The sequence below is a fragment of the Schistocerca americana genome, chromosome 1, assembly GCF_021461395.2.
Source record: "Schistocerca americana isolate TAMUIC-IGC-003095 chromosome 1, iqSchAmer2.1, whole genome shotgun sequence".
NCBI lineage: Eukaryota > Metazoa > Arthropoda > Insecta > Orthoptera > Acrididae > Schistocerca > Schistocerca americana.
The window spans coordinates 788155772-788177259 of NC_060119.1; the positions used below are offsets into that span (position 1 = coordinate 788155772).

General features: G+C 43.5%; 1 protein-coding gene and 1 pseudogene across 1 annotated transcript in view; one reads left to right on the forward strand and one right to left on the reverse strand.

The window, feature by feature from the left end:
- Positions 1-21488, reverse strand: part of LOC124545570 (neuronal acetylcholine receptor subunit alpha-7-like) — a 581174-nt gene that overhangs the window by 428109 nt on the left and 131577 nt on the right. The window lies entirely within an intron of this gene.
- On the forward strand, positions 1430-1547 carry LOC124555502 (annotated as a pseudogene).

Genomic DNA, 21488 nt, shown 5'->3' on the forward strand with positions numbered 1-21488 from the left:
CTGCCGCGGTCACCTATGGAAAGGGAGCGAAGGACGGTGAAACTAAGAGTAGGCGAGAGGGTGTTGGACGTCAACGTTCCATCACGGAGGCTTGACTGCTCTGTAAAGCGTGATATTACCGTTAACTCTTTCGCTACCAGTTTTGTTTCAGAGCGAATGACTTTAATGCACGACTATTTTAATTACTGGTATAATCAGAAGTAAGAATAAGAAAAGATAAATATTATACGTCGTTTATTATAAGTACCTCCGAGGTTTCAGAACACAAATGCACAGAAACTGCCAGATATACAGAAAACAGACATAAATCAGTGGACAGAGCACCTCTGCAAGTTCTTAACTGGCACAGTGGTCCCAGGTTATGTTCACGGACGAGTCCAGGTATAGTCTGAACAGCGATTCTCGCCGGGTTTTCATCTGGCGTGAACCAGGAACCAGATACCAACCCCTTAATGTCCTTGAAAGGGACGTGTATGGAGGTCTTGGTTTGATGGCGTGGGGTGGGATTATGATTGGTGCACGTACCCCCAGCATGTCTTTGACAGAGGAACTGTGACAGGTCAGGTGTATCGGGACGTCATTTTGCACGAGAATGTCCGCCTTTTCAGGGTTGCAGTGGGTCCCATCTTCTTCCTGATGGATGATAACGCACGGCCCCACCGAACTGCCATCGTGGAGGAGTACCTTGAAACAGAAGATACCAGGCGAATGGAGTGGCCTGCCTGTTCTCGAGACCTAAACCCCATCGAGCACGTCTGGGGTGATCTCTATCGACGTATCGCTGCACGTCTTCAAACCCCTACGACACTTCAGGAGCTCTGACAGGCACTGGTGCAAGAATGGGAGGCTACACCGTACCAGCTGCTCGACCACCTGATCTAGAGGATGCCAACCCGTTGTGCGGCCTGTGTACGTTTGCATGATGATCATATCCCATATTGATGTCGGGGTACATGCGCAGGAAGCAGTGACGTTTTGTATCACATATATTTCCGGACGGTTTTCTCAACTTATCACCAATACCGTGGACTTACAGATCTGTGTCGTGTGTATTCCCTATGTGGCTATGCTATTAGCGCCAGTTTTGTGTAGTGCCACGTTGTGTGGCACCACATCCTGGAATTATCCTTAATTTATGAGCATGAGTGTATCTTCTCGTCGCTACGTAAAAATTTTTAGCAATAGGCGCTATCTATTCCAGCTTGCGACACAGTATTCGAATCCGACAGTGTACTATTTTATGTACTATACCCGAAACACGCGAACCAATATTTAAATAAGCCAAACAGGAATTTATGAAGGTTTAATTATGTTATTAAGAGTACAAATAAATACATTATTTAATTTATGTTCACTTCGAACAGACTTCGATTTTCACGTCCTCATTTTCTTCGACTTATTTCTTTTTATATATATGCCTAATACCATAGGCAACGGTCTTGCCGCAGTGGGTGCACCGGTTCCCGTGAGATCACCGAAGTTAAGCGCTGTCGGGCGTGGTCGGCACTTGGATGGGTGATCATCCAGGCCGCCATGCGCTGTTGCCATTTTTCGGGGTGCACTCAGCCTCGTGATGCCAATTGAGGAGCTACTCGACCGAATAGTAGCGGCTCGGTCAAGAATACTATCTTACGACCGGGAGAGCGGTGTGCTGACCCCACGCCCCTCCTATCAGCATCCTCCACCGAGGATGACACGGCGGTCGGATGGTCCCGGTAGGCCACTCGTGGCCTGAAGACGGAGTGCTTAATACCATCCACAGCGCAGTCACTTCGAATGCAGTTGACTGCTGCAGATATTTCTTTGTAATACTGCAACTACTTACTACGGTTTTTGTAATCAGCGAATTTGTGATATGAAGAATTTCGTAGTCTCCATTCTTTGCAATGATCATCCTAGTGGTAGCCACGCACCAAATATGCTTAGTCGTTTTATAGCTTAATTGGGTTAAGGCAATCGAAGCGACATGCATACAATGACGAACTCTGATGAAGGATCCTTGCTAAGGTCTTTACTACTTCGCTGTGAAAGATTTGACTAAAAAGCAGTGATAAGTATATATCCTTTATCGTTGGCCACGAGCACTACATTACTGACACAAATAGACGTGAGCTGAGGTATTTATCGTTGGTCTCGGTACCCTTTCTGTAGACATCGATGCCAAATCTCCCTTTTGTGAATTTCTGGTTTCTCGTTTCTGGTGTTCCTTCTCTATGAGCCGATAGTGTGGTTCACTATCGTTTGGTAGCAAGACGGAGACTGGCACCCAGCACCAGCGAGCGATCAGAGGTGTCGGCTGACGGCCATGCAGAGTTAGCAGGAGCCGTGCCGGGAGGCATCAGTCAGGATGACGGCATTACCGCCGCTTACCGTGTTCCGGCAGCGCCGTGACAGACGCCGCGCGGATACAGCACGCCGTAATCCGTTCCGTTGCGTTTCGCGGCGGCAGATTAGCGTGATTCGCTGTGCTGCCTCATATCTGGCACGGCAGCGAGGAGGCCGCGTGGTGTGCAATCACGCAGTGGCTCGGCGCGGTCCGGCGTAATGGAGACCCGCCCAGCCTATACTCGCCACGCAGACGGAACTGTCTTAATTAACTGTGCTTCCACGCAGTTCAATGGGACAGCGATGCATTTCATGAGCACGAAATATCATCCGTGGTTGTGGCTGACGACAGAGACGTTGCGGATTATACATGTCAAGTGACACCACAAATTTAACCATAAACTATTTAACTAACTTGTGGAGTATGGTTGCTACCAGCCTAGGTAGCCCACGCTGTTAAGAGCGCTACTGCTATACCATTCGGCCTGAAGATAGCCAGTTGAGTGCTGAGTCCTGGTAGTGTAAGGAGCTTTCACCATCATTATTTAACTATGAAGTGAAGAGAGAACATGGTTTGTTCACATGACGACGACTCCTCTGCGCTGTTCGTCGTGCATGGCGGAAGACTTTGCTGGTAATAGTTGATAAACACATTAAACCAACTAGAATGAGATTTTCACTCTGCAGCGAAGTGTGCGCTGATATGAAACTTCCTAGCTGATAAAAATTTTGTGCCGGACCGAGACTCGAACTTGCGCGCGAAAAGCAAAGCTCCCGAGTTTGAGTCTCTGTCGGGTACGCAGTTTTAATCTGACAGCAGGTTTCATATCAGCGCACATTCCGCTGCAGAGTGAAAATCTCATTCTGGAAATATCCCCCAGGCTGTGGCTAAGCCATGTATCCAAATATCCTTTCTTCCAGGAGTGGTGGTTCTGTAAGTTTCGCAGGAGAGCTTCTGTGAAGTTTGGAAAGTAGGAGACAATGTACTGGCAGAATTAAAGGTGTGAGGACGGGTCGTGAGTCGTGCTTGGACAGCTCTGTTGGTAGAGCACTTATCCGCGAAAGGCGAAGGTCCCAAGTTCGAGTCTCGGTCCGGCACACAGTCTTAACCTGTCAGGAAGTTTCACATTAAACCAACAATTACAGCCCTTACCTCGCAAGTGGCAGTCGCCAGTCATCAACAAGCAGGAAGAAAGAATAAATTCGAATTTTCTTTCAGTTCTTCGTCATTTTGGATACTTACCAAATGGCTCTGAGCACTATGCGACTTAACTTCTGAGATCATCAGTCCCCTAGAACTTAGAACTAATTAAACCTAACTAACCTAAGGACATCACACACATCCGTGCCCGATGCAGGATTCGAACCTGCGACCGTAGCGGTCGCCCGGTTCCAGACTGTAGCGCCTAGAACCGCTCAACCACTCCGGCCGGCGGATACTTACCGTGTACTCAGCAACGTATTACTACGGCAGTATATCTATTGAGTACAATAAATCTGAGAAATGTGAATTATTTTAGTTCCAAAAACATGAGAAATATATACGTAGGTCCAACTGAAATGTCTCTGTTGGATTCGTTTCATGCTAGTGAACTTGTATTTCGTTCTGTCACGCTCGGTTATTTGTAATTTAGTTTTGTAATTCTTGTTTGTCCCCGTTCAGTGGCACACAGTCACATTAAAGTACCAATTTTTCGAGTAAGCACCTAATCCTGTGTACATTTTGTGCTCAGAAATTTCCTTTCTGTCTGTGTCATCTGTATGAATAAGTGAGTGAGTGTGTATGTTGAATTTGTCTTTCATGTGGTAGCAGTACAGCATCTAGCTCTCTGCTGTGCTAGCGACAGTGTAGCCAACGCAGCTTCCTCCGTCAAGGGAAAGAGATCTGTACCGTTTCGATAGTCATAGTTTGTGGCGGAAAGGACCCCTGCGGTCTCTTCCGGCTACCTGGGGGAAGTTCGTTGCAGGGAGAGCGTGCACTCAGCACTGAGGACTGAACCTCCGGTGAGTGAAAACGACCTCATAAGAGCGAAATGGCCCTGGAGAGTGCGTTAATGTGTGATGGGATGTAGGTATTGTAACTGATGTACGCGTTTGATTTGCTAGTTCATTTTCAAATTCGGTAGTAGAATTCCTATATTTTTCAGAGTGTAGTCACGAGTACACTTTCTGTATTTAGTAAGTTTTTCTGATCCTTGCTTTGTATAACTAGAACATGTGGCATAGGAAGTTCGTTACTCCAGCACAGGTTTAAAATTCAGTTACCTGAATTTTCATTTAATTGGAACGTATGTGTGAACTTTTCTCGTATGTATGTGTTTTATTTTTTATTCTTCTCATTTCGTTTCAGTTTTAAGATTGTGTAACTTTGTTCATACCATGTGGTGGTAATTTCACCGTATAAATTTCTGTACCAACTTGGCTACGTTTTATTTTCAATTCCTATTATTTGATTGCTGTACAAATTGTTGCTTGTAGAAATCCTTGGGTAACAGGAGAGATACTGAATTTAATTCATGAAAGGAGAAAATACAAAAATGCAGTAACTGAAGCAGGCAAAAAGGAATACAAACGTCTCAAAAATGAGATCGACAGGAAGTGCAAAATGGCTAGGCAGGGATGGCTAGAGGACAAATGTAAGGATGCAGAGGCTTATCTCACGAGGGGTAAAATAGATACTGCCTACAGGAAAATTAAAGAGACCCTTGGAGAAAAGAGAACCACTTGCATGAATATCAAGATCTCAGATGGAAACCCAGATCTAAGCAAAGAAGGGAAAGCAGAAAAATAGGGGCGACGTACTTGAGGACAATATTATGGAAATGGAAGAGGAGGTAGATGAAGATATGATACTGCGTGAAGAGTTTGACAGGGCACTGAAAGACCTAAATCGAAACAAGGCTCCGGGAGTAGACAACATTCCAGTAGAACTACTGCAGCCTTGGGAGAGCCAGTCCTGACAAAACTCTATCATCTGGTGAGCAAGATGTATGGGACAGGCGAAATTCTCTCAGACTTCAAGAAGAATATAATAATTCCAATCGCAAAAGAAAGCAGGTGTTGACGGATGTGAAAATTACCGAACTATCAGTTTAATAAGTCACAGCTCCAAAATACTAACGCGAATTCTTTACAGACGAGTGGAAAAACTGATAAAGCCGACCTCGGGGAAGATCAGTTTGGATTCCGTAGAAATGTTGGAACACGTGAGGCAATATGGCCCTACGACTTATCTTAGAAGAAAGATTAAGGAAAGGCAAACCTACGTTTCTAGCATTCGTAGACTTAGAGAAAGGTTTTGACAATATTGACTGGAATACTCTCTTTCAAATTCTAAAGGTGGCAGGGGTAAAATACAGGGAGCGAAAGGTTATTTACAATTTGTACAGAAAGCAGATGGGAGTTATAAGAGTAGATGGGCATGAAAGGGAAGCAGTGGTTGGGAAGGGAGTGAGACAGAGTTGTAACCTCTCCCTGATGCTATTCAATCTGTATACTGAGCAAGCAGTGAAGGAAACATAATAAAAATTCGGAGTAGGTATTAAAATCCATGGAGAAGAAATAAAAACTTTGAGGTTCACCGATGACATTGTAATTCTGTCAGAGACAGCAAAGGACTTGGAAGAGCAGTTGAACGGAATGGATAGTGTCTTGAAAGGAGGATATAAGATGAACATCAACAAAAGCAAAACGAGGATAATGGAATGTAGTCGAATTTAAGTCGGGTGATGCTGAGGGAATTAGATTAGGAAATGAGACACTTAAAGTAGTAAAGGAGTTTTGCTATTTGGGGAGCAAAATAACTGATGATGGTCGAAGTAGAGAGGATATAAAATGTAGACTGTCAATGGCAAGAAAAGCGATTCTGAAGAAGAGAAATTTGTTAACAACAAGTATTGATGTAAGTATCAGGAATTCGTTTCTGAAAGTATTTGTATGGAGTGTAGCCATGTATGGAAGTGAAACATGAACAATAATTAGTTTAGACAAGAAGAGAATAGAAGCTTTCGAAATGTGGTGCTATAGAAGAATGCTGACGATTAGATGGGTAGATCACATAACTAATGAGGAGGTATTGAATAGAATTTGGGAGAAGAGGAGTTTGTGGCACAACTTGATTAGAAGAAGGAATCGGTTGGTAGGACGTGTTCTGAGGCACCAAGGGATCGCCAATTTAGTATTGGAGGGCAGCGTGGAGGGTGAAAATCGTAGAGGGAGACCAAGAGATGAATTCACTAAGGAGATTCAGAAGGGTGTAGGTTACAGTAGGTACTGGGAGATGAAGAAGCGTGCACAGGATAGTGTAGCATGGAGAGTTGCATGAAACCAGTCTCAGGACTGTAGACCACAACAACATGTGTTTATACGGTTTTCATTTGTGGTCGTGAAGTTTTCACGAGTCATAGTAATTTTGCTTTGTTTATGAATATTCAACGACATCTGTGGGTGTTTCACGCCAGCATGTCCTACTATCATGTGTATGGTGATGCAGGTAAATTTCTTTGTCGGCAAGTGTTCCTTAGTATTCGTATTCACAATAATTCGGTCATAGCGACAGCGATGAACTCTGAGCCTTTGACGTATTGTGACGGGGAAAATTCCTTTTACCTCTATTTTTGTGTGTCTGAATCTAATATGTTTGTGTGAACTTGCCCCACCCACGCCTAAGATTTCCGTTACGTTTATCACCGCAATGTACCTCAGCACTCAACATAATAATAATAATATAAGTGAGTTAATTAATTAAATAACATGCAATCACACATCATAGTTTAGAAGTACTTCATGAATTTTTAATACGATGTTTTATTCTAATAAACTATGTTAAACAGTGATGACTTTTTCTCAGAAAGTCCCTCACCTTTTGTAAAATTATTTTTAATACATGCCACCTAACGTTTTGTCTGATTATCTTTTTTTTGGCTTAAGCTCCTGCTTTCTATGTGTCAGTATTCTATTCCACCTACTTCCTCTTCTGTATTTTACATTTTCTCCTTTCGTCAATTAAATTCAATATGTCGTATGATGTACTCCGCTTCCTCTGGATCCCGTCTTTTGACCTGATTCACTGCTACTTTCACTAGTTTATCTCTAAAAGCTACCCATTCGTCTTCTATTGCATTCGTTTCCCCTGTTTCAGTCAATACTTAAATAATTTAGCAGTTATAAGTCTCAATAATCTCTGGTTCATTCACTTTATCCAGGTCCCATTCCCTTTGCCTTACCTTTTCCTCAGTTTAAGCTGAAGTTCATAAACAATAAATTAGGATCAAATTCACACCTACCCCACGTTTTTCAGTTTAAATCTCTGTCTTACCATTACATATTCTGTGTGAAGCCTTGCGGTATCTTTAGATCTCTTCTACGTGCAGCGTATACCGACGATATTTGCATAGTTGTACAGATATTTTCAGTGCAATACAGATACAAAGATAATGACAGTAAGAAATAAAATGAAATGCAGTTACTCTATACCGATCCACCGGAGGCCACTGAACCACACAAAATGTCCCTGAACAAACTCCGAAATTTCGTCGGCGGAGTTCGGTTTCGCGTTGTAGACTTTCACTCGATTCATTAGATGGAACACTGTTCGATCCTTATGATGCTTCAGTTCGGCTGCCATCACAAACATTTTCCACGAAAAACGGTCGTTTTCATTTTAGCGTAGTTAGCTTTGGTTTGAGCGATATGTGGTCTCTTAATGTGATCTTCGGATAGCTATTAATTTCTTTTGCGAGCTTCCCATTGGGCATTCATCACAAAAGCTCTGAAACTTATGGGGCAATTCATAGTAAACGAGGTGGCGTTTTTACTGAATGTGTTACTCAGGTTCACGACAATGCGATCCACAGTAAAGCGACAATGAGTTTTTATGGGAGCAGTTTTCTCAGTGACCAGTTACTATTAGATTTAAAACAAGAATACAACACAAAAATGTAAGAATGTGAAAACCCTATGTTATTGTTGGCTCGGACGGCACATGGAGTTAGTTCAGCTGCCAGTCGGGAAGCGTGTACTTCCTCCGCGTTCACTGACCCCTTTCCTTGACAACACTAGAGAGTTGTGTCGTATGAGTATTTGTGGAGGGCAAGTGAGTGTAATGAATGCACGTATAGCGCATTGTTATGTTTCTGCTGTGTGGTGATGCTGATGATAATGACGATGAGGGAAGGCAGAGGGTGAAACCCGATGCTGGCACATTCCCTACTCTGCTGGAATAGCACCAAGGGGGCCTCCAGGCCTACGTCTCCATCCGATGGGGTACCGCCATCCACAGTGTCACCTGACCTCACTTCATTAGACGCTGCAGAGAAGTTTGGCATTCAATCCACGACATTGGCGCAAACACTGGTAACCAGGAACTTGTCGTTTTAGCACTGGCAGTGAAAATTTTATCCACCACCAGGATTCGAACTGGTATACCTCTGAGTCCAGCACAACCGCACATGTATGCGTTAGCGAACATTCCGTGAAACAATACTTACTCTAAAATAAAACTAACTTGTATCCATTGAGTAGAAATTACATACTTCAGGTAACTAAGGACACAATTTGGTGTGGGATTTTTTTAGTTACACAGTGTAAAAAGAATAAGAGAAAAATCATTGATTTAAAGTAGGAATCAGGAAAAAGATAATTCAGAGATGCTCCTGGTGTGCGAAAACGAATCGGCGCTTGTTTTGAAGACGCTGTTTGGGGACATGCCTTCGGAAAGCGAACGCCGAGCCTTTGTTGGTCATGAGAATAGAGCTTCGTCTGCCAACACCGCTCACCAGATTCCAACTGCGGGCGGGTTGGATAAAATGCCCCCTAAGTAGTTGACAAAAGTAGACTGCTATTTAGCAACTCGTCTCATTTTGTGGTGTCATGTCAGTAAATCGATCACGTCCATTGGTCAGATTCTGAAAAGATAAAGGGCGGCAATGCCCTTTATCCACGTGATCGCTTGCATCTTATATGGTGGAAAATACGTCTCGTCCGGACTTAGAATCATGTGCGTTGGCACACGGAGATAAAGGGTCAGTATCTGCTGGAGAAGGAACCATTCGTCTACCGCCGCGTCGTCCGTTTCGTCCACATTACACGTCAGGCAGAGGAGATTGACTGCCAGGGCGTGGCATGCAGATTGTGCGGCGTCGACCGGCCGCAGTGGCAGAGCTGTTCTAGGCGCTACAGTATGGAAACGCGCGACCGCTGCGGTCGCAGGTTCGAATCCTGCCTCGGGCATGGATGTGTGTGATGTCCTTACGTTAGTTAGGTTTAAGTTGTTCTACGTTATAGGGGACTGATGATCTCAGAAGTTATGTCTCATAGTGCTCAGAGCCATTTGAACCATTTTTGTTCGGCGTCGAGTATTTATCGGTGATGGCGATGTACCAGGTGATCACATTTCCGTGGTGAAGTGTGGTTGATGAACTGCACGCCACACTGCTGGCCACCTAACCTCTGAGTGACGTCCTTCGACGACGTTCCGTGGGTGAGTCCGCATGAATAGGTGATAAATATCTCGCGTAGGGGGAGCCCTAGAGCGGGCAAGGTGTTCATGGACATAACTCTATTCCAGAACAAAAAGTTTGATAAATGATAGCGCCCATTCCATGTGGGCTAGGGCGATCGGCGGTGATACGAACTAAATGCGAGTTAGCCCACCAGAAGTTTAGAGATACTGTTGAGTCTGCGATTCTATAACTTGAAGATCATACGTACGAAAAGAGCTGTAGCGCGCGCTTGGAAAGTTACGAGGGCGAGTGTGAGGGTGTCATGTCTGATCTCGAATATGTGGCCAGTACGGACAAAATGACTGAAAGCCTCTTGGATCCGTTGCGCCATCACTTCAGAGATAGGTAAAATTTGCACGTTATGCGGGACGCTGTATAAATCTTAATAAACTGCACCTTTTTTAAACATGTCCATTGCTCGTAATAACTGACTTAGAAAGTCCGTCCTATTGTTCTGAAAAAGACGGCGGAAGTTAATCGATGTGATGCGACGGATGTCTTGAGTGAAAACTATTCATAGAGAGCAGAGAGTCTCCATCGTCCTAAGTGGAGTCACATTTTTATCCGGAAATCCTCTTTCAGTGGACATCGTACTGGATTTGGAGACGTTCATATGGCTGCCCGCACGCTACCGTGTTGTTTCATCGACCGTGTTGCCTCTCGAACCTCCTTGTTGGTACATACTGTGAAGACGAGGTCGTCTACATATTAGCGGCATTTGAATGTCTATCCTCATAGGATGATCTTTGATAAACGATGTCGGAGACCGCAGAGAAGCGGTTCTAGTACGATGGTGTATATGATCGTTGAAAGGGTACAACACTGTTGTACTGACCGTGCGATCGATATTCGTGTCGTCATCCGTCTATTGACGATCACCCTCGACGAAGCATCACGAAGTAGGCACATGATTACGAGGAAGAAGACAGTTGGGAAATCCATCTGTTACATCACCTTCACGAGGAAGGTGTACCTCACAGGATCGAAATCGACGGACATCATGGTTCCCAGCTGTTGACGGACTGTTGCAGTGGCGATGACGTCTCTATAATCACATAGCGTTGATAGTATCTTAGTATTTCTTCCCAAGGACGTCTGTGCGGGCGACAAGGTGTGCGGCAGGACTCGTCTGAGACGTATTGCGAGGAGGCACGTAAAAATCTTAGAACACGAGTTCAGAAAAGCGATTGGCCTACAGCTGCCAGGTTGCACTCCTCCAGAGGAAATGGGTATCCGAATAGTAAGACCTTCCAGAAATTCCAGTGGTGGCGGTGTCGTAGAGGGCGCTAGTGACTGGTACATTTCCCTACATCGTGCCAACATTAAGTCCTTGAACGTCCTTTAAAATTCGAACGGCAGGCCGTCTGGTCGTGGGGATCGGCTGAGAGCCCCCTTTGCGTTGTCTTCAGTGGAGATGTCTACTAAAAGTAAGTCTGCCGCCTGGCCATCAGGGGTATGAAGGACCGTCTGCATTACGTCTGTAGGTGCCTTAATGTTAGGATCTTCCTCACGATAGCTATGACGATACGGAGCTTCGAATGCTATTGCGATGTCGGCCTGTGATGCCAGCCAAACGGATCAGCGCTTGTCGACGGGATCTGAGATCTGCGACGACATGATGGATTGAGGGCATTTCTCCATTGATGCAAATTGGCGTCGTATTTGGACGACTACGCTTTCCAGTCGGCGCCGAGTAAGTACCAAAATCTTGGCTCTGATGCGCTGAACCTCGAACTGACATTCTGGGGATGGGTGCTCCGTAATGTCCCAGAGGATTATACAATAAAATTCAATCGTGTCTCAGTGCCACTGCATTCGAACCTCATAACACTGGACCAGCGTGCGGCGTAGGGCTGATTTTATGTATTCTACCCATCACGGAAGACTGGCTGAGTGGCTCGAGACGTATGCATATCCCAGACGATCGCCATGTATCACTTCCCTGGTGTCTACGAGACTGATTCGACATGCTATCAAGGAAATGGACCAATAAGACATGTTGAAACCTAAACTAAAATTTTTTACACGGGAAGAAGACAACGAAATAATGCACTGCCAGAATTTTAGCTGCTAAGAGACCTGCAAGTATTTTGTAAAATATTTTGAAGTTATACTTATTGCTGAGCGAAGAACAACTTATAACAGCTGTTTGTTCAGACCTGCCCGCCTAGCGCGCGATCCGGCGAATCACTCACACAGCTCTGCGTAGCGGAGTTATCCGGTGTTCAGAGACACAAATCTTAAGCAGCTACAGCCTATTTTATAGTGGAGCGAATGGGAGCGAACACGTGCGAATGAGCATTTGCAGAAAACGCACTATCATTCGCTTGTATATGGATAGAATCTTTTATACTAGAGGGAACGAAAGAGAACACGAGGTAGCAAAAACTGCCTATGAACGCTGTCTTATTAGTTTTTAGTTTTTGGGGCTGATATTCGGTATACAGGATTCAACTCTATCCTGTTAGAACCACAATGCGAAACTTTGCTATTCAGTGAGGATTATTTTGCATGGCGAGCGCACTGTTATTGACGGAGAATGCAAAACGGTGTAGGGAAGGAAGAATTTAAGTGTCTCAATCTGGGTGGAATATGCATTCATGCATCCATGCATGGAAAACGTGCACTTTACACGGAATTGTATTGCTCCAAAATTTTCCTTGTGTGTCTGTTGCCATTTTTCCCTGGCTTCTCATTACCATTGAGGGGAAATTTATAAACATAACACTAATTACCGACCTCGAGCATCATCTCAAGAGTTGACACAGCTAGCGTTTTCACTACGTGTGTGAGGTCTAATGGTCATATACTTTTTTCTTTTTTTTAAAAAAACAAAAATGGTCTAATGGCAAAGCGGGCACTTCGTAATCCAGAGAGCGCGGGATCAAATCCCCTTCAGACCACAACTTTTTCACTATGATTTTTAACCGAGCATTCACTTCTCACAGATATTGGAGTGGCCACGAAAGAGATGTGGTTCGGATTACACGTTAAACCACATTTTTTTGAATAACATCATGTCAACAGTTCAGTTCTTGCAATTCTGATAAAAGTGGCTAGCAGAGAAAATAAAATCATGGCAGTGTTTGATGTCACAGACTACTTCGATCAATGAGGACTTGTAATTTGTTGAAATGAAATGTGTCTTGCAGCACTACATTTTATAACAATTCCTGTAGGCCATTCCTTATAATAAAATTTGAATGTTGTACATTTGGCTGTCAGTGAAACAATTCTTTGTTTATTCACTATAGTCGTCACAAAAATGCGAAGTGTCTATTGAATGACAAAAACAAACATTTTTCTTGCACCAGGCACACCAGACAAAGGAAAATTTGATGCAGCCAGGCACTTCGCAGTAACCACTACTTTTATTTAAACAGAATTGGGATGGAGTCAGAAATGGTACCGGCTGTTGTTCTGCATACTGCGCTGCATACCAGACATACTTAATCAAGTTCGTAAAGTGTGGCGAAGAAAACTGGTGATGCACAAATGACAAGAGCTTAAGAATACTGTTCCGTTGATAAAGCTGAAATGGGAGAGAGGCATCGTAAATTATGTTGTCTGATAATTTCCTGAAAAACGCTTTCCATTGTCGAAAAAAATCTTTATCGAGAGATTGAATTGCACTAGTGGTTCCGGGCGGATTCCACATTACATCTACAGATTTTTCGTCGTCCTCGATAAAAACAGAGGTGCCGTTATGTCCAGACCATGAATCCAACAAAAGCAAAGAGTCAGTTTCTGCGGCTGGTAGGAATACGTTTCGAATGAAATGTTGAAAGTTATTCTTTCCCATTTTTCTAGATTCTGATATGTCCATTACAAGATTTTTGCAACTAAACAATCCATTTTTTATTTTTGGTCCTAATTTGCCTTGCGGTTCTTGAAGACAGATGTACAGTTGCGGTAACAGTAAACCGCTCATACTTATCACTGGCATTATCGTATACGAATGTGTCATTGTGAAACGTCCCCTTTGAACAATTATACATGACTGTGCTTAAACTGACACACAATATTTTGTTAGCGCAACGCAATCTGACTTTCAAAATTCCCTACACAAGAATGGCCCTGACTAACATTAAACTATACCTTTCACAAATCACTTACCTCACAAAAATCTTCGCTGCTCAAGCTACTGCAATACAGCGAGCGCCACTACTGCCAGCTAAATAAAAGATTCAAACTATGGAAGGCACTAACTACTGATAGGGATAGTTAGCAAATGAAAGATATTAATAGAGGACAAACAATGTATTTACCTTGATATCATCGTATATAAATATAGCAGTTCATGACAAATTTCAAATCTCCGCCATCTCTCTCCCCACATCCACCACTGCTGGCGGCTCACCTCCAACTGCGCAACGCTACGCGCTGTTCACATCCAGCTGCCTAACACTACAATGGCAGACAACAATGCAAACTAGCCACAGACTGCACACAGCACAGCCAGTGTTTTTCATATTGAGCGCTACGTAACGTTGCCAAAAAGAAAACATAAACAGCCTACTTACATAGAGAAAACATAAACAGCCTACTTACATAGCCCCCATGCTCCCCACAAAAAATTTTACAAATTTTTTTTTGGGCAGTGGCCAATAATGATTTGATAAAATTTTTCATAATTACAATAACAAAGAAATCAAATGCACACACTTATTGATACAATGTTGGTCAAAAGCTAAAATTTTCTCACAGTCCATAAAGATAGTCCTGATCATTCATCATAACAGTAATTACAGGTTTCTTTTCACAAAGTCTCATTAGTAAAAGAAATTGCACACAGAAGTAGTGGATTTCCATGCAGTCTTGAAGAAGTAGTGTTGTCCTTCCAACGGAAAGACAGTGCTGACTCTTGACATGCATACAGGTAATGGGCCACAACAGAGCAAACCCACAGCAGAGTCATTCGAAGTTTGGAAGAATATTGGTAGGTAGGTCATCACAGAGCAGACCCACTGTAGTCCTGGTAGAGATTACGGTATTGGTGGGCCACCAGAGGTGCAGACCCACTGTAGTCCTTGTAGAGATAATGATAATGGCGGGCCATCAAAGATGCAGACCCACTGTAGTCCTTGTAGAGATAATGATAATGGTGGGCCATCAAAGATGCAGACCCACTGTAGTCCTTGTAGAGATGGCCAGCAGCCATCTGTTGCGATTGTGCAGGTGCACATTCACCATCAAAGAGTCTTGCGGAGAATATAGCAAGTCCATAAACCACCACTTGTGCACTCACAAAGTTTTTTGAATTGTCCTTAGAACCAGCAATGCTGTTATCCAGTCCCTTGCAGAATTATTAACACACGTGCAAACACTAACAGTCCCTACTTCTCACATATTGTCCATATACTATGACCAACAGAAACGTGTGCAGCGCCATATGAAACGTCCCCTTTGAACAATTATACATGACTGTGCTTAAACTGACACACAATATTTTGTTAGCGCAACGCAATCTGACTTTCAAAATTCCCTACACAAGAATGGCCCTGACTAACATTAAACTATACCTTTCACAAATCACTTACCTCACAAAAATCTTCGCTGCTCAAGCTACTGCAATACAGCGAGCGCCACTACTGCCAGCTAAATAAAAGATTCAAACTATGGAAGGCACTAACTACTGATAGGGATAGTTAGCAAATGAAAGATATTAATAGAGGACAAACAATGTATTTACCTTGATATCATCATATATAAATATAGCAGTTCATGACAAATTTCAAATCTCCGCCATCTCTCTCCCCACATCCACCACTGCTGGCGGCTCACCTCCAACTGCGCAACGCTACGCGCTGTTCACATCCAGCTGCCTAACACTACAATGGCAGACAACAATGCAAACTAGCCACAGACTGCACACAGCACAGCCAGTGTTTTTCATATTGAGCGCTACGTAACGTTGCCAATAAGAAAACATAAACAGCCTACTTACATAGAGAAAACATAAACAGCCTACTTACAATTGGACTCATGGAATGGGACACCGGCTCCGTCTTTTCTTCACCCTGAAAGCGTAAAGTGCGGTGTGTACGCAGTTCTTTCACGAAACCTGACTGATCAGCGATATAAGCAGCAGTTGCGGGGATAACAGCAAGTTTCGTCTTTACGTCAACTATGAATTTTTCTATACCATTGTCTATCATCACTGGCAGCCGCTGTACACGTTTACGTGACGTAAACTTGATAATTTTGCGACTTCCTATTCTGTTCGATTTCGGTAACTATGCATAGCCTCTGCCGGCCGGAGTGGCCGTGCTGTTCTAGGCGCTACAGTCTGGAGCCGAGCGACAGCTACGGTCGCAGGTTCGAATCCTGCCTCGGGCATGGATGTGTGTGATGTCCTTAGGTTAGTTAGGTTTAATTAGTTCTAAATTCTAGGCGACTGATGACCTCAGAAGCTAAGTCGCATAGTGCTCAGAGCCATTTGAACCATTTTGAGCCTCTCACAAGCAGTTTTAACTCTTTCGAACAGTTTTACATTCAGATGGTTTCAGGTTTCCGTTTGGCGGATATTTATTGCTTCATGTAATTCATTCTTCCATTTATACGAAACGGAAACGCCTTTCCACACATGCACACACCATAACTTCAAGCGTTTTTTTTTTTTCTTTGGAGGAATTCTTCTTCAGAACTGTTACTGGCACACCTGACGTCGTCCGAACTACAATTCATGGAATCGTCAAAGTTAATTCCTATTTCTTCTAGCGTACTCACAATTTCAAACGCAATGTCGATATCACTCGAATGAAAAAAAAAAAAAAAAAAAAATGGTTCAAATGGCTCTGAGCACTATGGGACTTAACATCTGTGGTCATCAGTCCCCTAGAACTTAGAACTACTTAAACCTAACTAACCTAATGACATCACACACATCCATGCCCGAGGCAGGATTCGAAACTGCGACCGTAGCAGTCGCGCGGTTCCGGACTGCGCGCCTAGAACCGCTAGACCACCGCGGCCGGCACTCGAATGAATGACAAGGAAATCAACTAACAAATGACACATATGTACATCCTCAGGAGATGTAGCTGATTTCGGCTGGAAACCACGTTCTTCATATTTCATCACTGTTAAGTTGAGAATGTTAATTGGAGTCCACATTACTGTGAAACTGGAAGAAAGGCATGCCTTACGAAAGCGCAATAAATATTAATTTAGATTTATCTGTATTATCAGTACTTACCAATACTACAAAAAGCAACGGATAATTTGTAACAGATGTTACTTGAGTGACTAATTCGAGAGAATAGTAACTGTGTACTGTAGTGTCAGAGAAACTATCAACGAACTGTAACCTGAAACTTCCTTTACAAATTACGATCGTGTTGGGTCGTGTTTCCCGTTTACAAATGTACCGTCGTCGTCGGCTGTGTGTGTGTGTGTGTGTGTGTGTGTGTGTGTGTGTGTGCGCGCGCGCCTAGTTGCGCATGCGCGGTTGCTACAGTGCCAGTAGGGGTGTACATTTCTATCGCCCCCTTGATGTGCCTCTTAGCACCTAAAATTTTGACAGTGCATTTCTTTCGATGTCTTCTTTCTGTGTAAGAAATTTTGGTAGGTTTCGACATGTCTTATTGGACCAATCCCTTGTAACTAACGGAGTTCGGGAAGTTGTAAAATTCGGATATTGGTCCTTCCTCGATAGAACATAGCTTGAAGTCTCCGCCGCTAATTATGTGCTCATATTGTCCCAGAAAAAGCGGCTTGATTGATTCAGAATAAAATTGTGACCGCTCGCGTCATTAGTCTGTGCCGGATGGCATATAGACACTCATTTGTTTGATTCCATATACTGTTAGTGCTGCCCTCGTGCTGGCTGTAAGTAAGTAACGTCTTCTACTGCAACGACGTCGCGCACGATAATCGCTGTTCTACTATCAGCGTTGGCATCTGTGGTGGCGTGTGTAGGATAACCATAAAAATCGGGCCAAATCTCCGTCCGTAGCTCTTGGAACAGGGCAATGTCAACGCCCGCACCTCGTAACGTGTCACGTAACAATTGAAGTTTAACGTAGGAACCGATCATATTTGAATTGATGGTGGCAATTCTGTACACCTGCATCGGCAGCACATGGCCGTGCGCGTTCATATCGGGAAGAACGAATGTCGTCGGGTCTTAAGAACTGTGTGTCTCTTGATCACGCCAGATTCACCGGGGCTCCCTGTCGATTTTTTCGTCTAGTAGGTGTTGTGGGACAACGTCGTCCACCCACGAAATGGGAGAGTGATATCCAATCAGCGCTGATGCAGGGAGAGCCGTTGTCATCAGCGTGTCCTGCTGACGGCGTAAGAAACGTTGGGGTCTTCAAGGCATTGCAGTGTTTAACACTCACTCAATAAATTGTCCTGCCCGTAATGGGGATGAGTACTGACAAATGCGCATGTGCCCTCCTTCTGGAACCATCTGGTGTGTGTGTGACGGATGCGTCCTGGAAGCACGACTCCAACTCTGCCGTCGATGTCATCCTCTTCTTGCGTCATTTTGGTGACCTCTCTTTGCGGGGATGTGGTTCAGAGTGTGAAGGCGGGTTGGAGTCGACGTTCAGGCATAACAATGGCATGAAGAGCTATATCACTTTCACCTCTGCCATCATCTTCATCCGGCACCGGTATCTCCGAGGAGTGGCCAGTCGCTGTTGTAGACGGTCGGCCCCGTTTCGTCCGATCTCTGCAGGTTGTGATATATTGTGTGGAAGTTGCTGTGCTGGCGTCTGGAGGCTATCAGGTCTCAGTGCCGCCACTAGGTGTGTGGAAGGGATGTCATAGCCCGAAGGGGAGAAGATTCGCCGGTCCGCAGCTGGTAATTCTGCGTTGGAGTCATTCTTTTCGTAACATGTCCCCTGCCGCATCCAGAACTGATCTTTGGCTGCCATCGTATATGATATGGCCCAGAAACCGCCAATGAAGAGGTAGAACGGGGTACGTTTCTTTACCACAACACGGACTTTCCGCACTCTGTTCAAAACTGGGTATGTGACCATTTCTCTGCTACATGCCCGAGTGCTGTCCCATAAGGCCGCATTGCCACCATCATGTTTTCTGCCGGCATTTCGAACGGAAGTTCGAAGATGTGGATCTTGCATAATACCAGGCCAGCATGTTCAATAATTACTGGGCCAATGTGACCGTCCGAATGGCATAATTTGAGGCCGTCTTTTATCTGTGCTAAGATCTTGTCGTAAGCTGCGTCGTTTTTCAGTTTGACGTAATCCACTCTATTCGTTCGAAGAGGTGAACTTCAATGTAGTTTTACGTTAGAATTTGGCCACTCTATCGTTGATCGTAACACGTGCGAATACCACTGTAAAAGTAAACAACAGCAAGACACACGTCGCTGGGAGGACGTATACATCTCCGTCCGTACCGCTTCGCCACCGAAGGCGAACTGCGACCTCAGGTATTTAGACGAGTACCAGAAAATGATTACGTGAGCATAGAAAGATCCCATTCTTTCAAATCATGTGTCAGACCCGGGGGAAGTCAGTTTCTAAGATATCATCTCACGTGAACAAATGTGCTGAGACAATTTTAGTTTTAATGTTAATTCAATGTTCAGCAAACCATTAATTTAGACGGAAATTAGTGGAATTTTCATCAGCAGAGAAAGACACTATGTAGCGTGTTATGCATTTCCATAACTAATAAGTGACTTTTTGGTCATTGCACGATGCGATCCCCTACCAGTTTCTCTGTTACGACTACCTCTTCATTTCAGAGCAGCACTTGTTCGCTACGTCTTCAATTAGTTATGGGAAATATTCCAATCTCTCTCTTCCATAATAGATTTATCCCCGTGCAGCGCACTCTAACGCCATGGAAAGTTATTCCCTGATGTTTTTACACGGGTTTATCCTCCTCTCCCTTCTTCTTCTCTGTGTTTCTCATGTGTTTCTTATTTCGCCTATTCTGTGGAGAATCTCCTTATCCGCTTCTTACCAGTCCGTTCACTTTTCAACATCCTTCTACAGCACAACAGTTCAGACGCTTCTATTCCCTCCTTTTCCGATTTTCCTCTTTCCCTGTGGTCATCTGCTTTTTATATCCTCCTTCTTCGGCCATCACATGTTTTTTTGCTTTTAAGGTAGTAGAATTCTCTTACTTCGTCTATAGTCACAAGTACTGAGTTAATGTTGTTGGTAATCTCATTTCTGCTGCTCCTTACTATGTTCGCTTTTTTTCGGTTTGCTCTCAATCCATATTCCGTGCTTATTAGACAGTTTATTCCATTCAACACGTCCCGTAGTTCTTCTTAACTTTCACTGAGGTTAACAACATATTCAACGAATCTTATCCATTGTTGTCCTTTTACCCTGAATTTTAATCCCACTCTTGAACCTTTCTTTTTATCTCCGTCATTGCTTCCTCAATACACGACTGAATAGCAGGGGGGAAAGACTGCATCCCTGCCTTTGCCTTACATCGTTTTCAGCAGTTAGTTCCTGATCTCCCGTTCCTATTGGTTCTCGTATGTACTGCATACTACCTGTCATTTCCTATATCAGTACCCACTTTTCTCAGAATTTCGAAATTTTTACATCATTTTACGGTTTCGAAATCCTATGAAGATGTTCTGATTTTTTTCAGGTCTTGATTCCACTACCAGTTCCAACGTTAGAACTGTCTCTCTGGTGCCCTTACCTTTCCGAAAGCCGAACTGATGGTCATCTAACAGAACATCAATTTCCTTTACCATTCTTCTGTACATTATTCTTGTCAGGATATTTGGATGCATGAGACGTTAATCTGATTGTGCCACAGTCTCGCACTTACCTTCACTTGTTATCTTCAGGAATGTATGGATGATATTTTTCTGAAAGTCCTCTCCAGACGCATACATTTTACACACCAATTTGAACAGTTGTCTGGTTGCACACTTTCCCCAATTATTTCAGAAATTTCGAAGGAATGTTATCTGTTATTCGAGTATATTTTATCGGAAGTCTCCCAAAGCTGTGTTAAATTCTTAATCTAATTGTAGATCTCCTATGTCTTCCATATCGACTCACATATCTTCCATAACACGTCATCAGGCAAGTTCTTCACCCCGTGGAGGCATTCACTGACTTTTTCCACCTATTCTTTCTCTCCCTACGCTTTACAGAGGAATTCCCATTACACTATAAATGATGAAATCCTTGTTTTGACTTTTTTATATGCTGAATCAGGCCTTCCGACAGCAGTTTCTCTTCCAGTTTGTTCACAGTTTTCCTGCAGCCATTCTGTCGTACTTTCTCTGCACTTCATATTTAAATCCTTACTAAATGACTTACATTTCTGTATTTACCTGAATGTTTTTGTACTTCCTTCTTTCATGGATCTGTTTAAATATATTTTCTGTTATCCAAGGTTTCTTCACAGTTACTTTTCTATACTTAGGATTATCTGTTGAACTTCTGTGATGGCCCTTTTTAGAGAAAACCATTCCTGATCAGCTGAGCTACCTCCTGTGGTATTCATTATCATAGTATCTGTTGTCTCCGACACCTTCAAACATGACTCAGAATTCTTCATTACTTGAGTATCCTGTTTATTTGCACAATGCTTCTTCTGGATGATTCTTTTAAACTTTAGCCTACTCTTCATCATTACTAATTGTGATCCAAGTCTATAGATGCTAGTGGCTACGTCTTACAATACAGAATCTGATTT